Raw genomic sequence first — 1,403 nt, forward strand, 5'->3', positions numbered from 1 at the left:
GCCCCAGTTACAACTATTTTCTGCCTACCTACCAAAATAGGGGCTTAGAGGCAGAATTAATTTGGCAGGAATAATTCCCTGTACAGTACACATTGAGATTACAAATGAATACTTGCATTATTCACTGGAAAGTTGTTTAGCACACACACATACCCTAAAAATACAAGCATCTGAAGAGTAGCCATGTCTTTGAAAAAGTGCTTTTATTTTATTTTAAAATAGAGTCTCACTCTGTCCCCCAGGTGGAGTGCAGTGGCATGAGCTCGGCTCACTGCAACCTCCACCTCCTGAGCTCAAGTGATTCTCCTGTCTCAGCCTCCTGAGTAGCTGGGCCTATAGGCGTACACCACCACACCCGGCTAATTTTTGTATTTTGTAGAGACAGGGTTTCACCATGTTGGCCAGGCTGGTCTCTAACTCCTGACCTCAGATGATCCACCCACTTGGGCCTTCCAAAGTGCTGGGATTACAGGTGTGAACCACAGCACCTGGCCTGAAAAAGTATTTTTAAAATGTTGCCTCCAATTCTTTTGTAGCTCGTAAGCATGATGATTAGATTTTCAAAAGCACGTGTGAGATATGCCTCCTCAAGCCTTGTTATGACCTCAGCATATCCAGATGTGCTAGAGTGCAGTGGCACAACTATAGTGTTTAGTGATCTGTGACACCTTGTCTTTAATTGCCTCAGTTAAGGAGGAGTGTATGTATCGCAGATATCACACTAGATAATACAAGAACTAGAACTGCAGCCTTCTACCTCAGCCACCACCATCACCCGCTGTCCACACCCCCCACACCCCCCCACTGCCCCAAGTAGCTGGGACCACTGTTACACTCTATCACATCTGGCTTATTTTTTGTAGAGGCGAGGTCTTACTATATGCCCAGGCTGGCTAATTTATTTGTATTTTTGTAGAGACAGGGTCTTGCTGTGTTATTTAGGACTCATTTCTCTCAATACAATTTTGTAATTTTTTCCTATGTCTTTATTTTTGTAGAGACAGGGGTTCACTGTGTTGCCCAGGCTGGTCTTGAACTCCCAGCCTCAAGCAATCCTCCAGCCTCAGCCTTCCAAAGTGCTAGCAATACAGGATTGAGCCACCACACATGGCCTTAAGTTTTAATATAGAGTTTAGAAGTAGTCATTTAGAATTTATAATTCGATACAACATTTAGAGTTATCAAGTTCCATAAAGAAAATGAGATTTTTATCAGCATTGCCTTGAATCAATAGACCAATTTTGAAAGAACTGACAATTGCTTAGTTATGTCTTACATTTTATGAATATGTAATATCTCTCCATTTATTTAGGACTCATATCTCTTAATACAATGTTGAAATTTTTCCTATGTGTCTTTCATTTATATAAATATCTTGCATCTTTTATAGATTTATTCTTAAG

At 40.8% G+C, this 1,403-nt stretch overlaps 1 pseudogene; it reads left to right on the top strand.

The window, feature by feature from the left end:
* Positions 1-524: 524 nt before the first annotated feature.
* Positions 525-621, top strand: LOC117063179 (annotated as a pseudogene).
* Positions 622-1,403: the final 782 nt, after the last annotated feature.

The sequence above is a fragment of the Trachypithecus francoisi genome, unplaced genomic scaffold (genome assembly GCF_009764315.1).
Source record: "Trachypithecus francoisi isolate TF-2019V2 unplaced genomic scaffold, Tfra_2.0 Lachesis_group17, whole genome shotgun sequence".
Taxonomy (NCBI): domain Eukaryota; kingdom Metazoa; phylum Chordata; class Mammalia; order Primates; family Cercopithecidae; genus Trachypithecus; species Trachypithecus francoisi.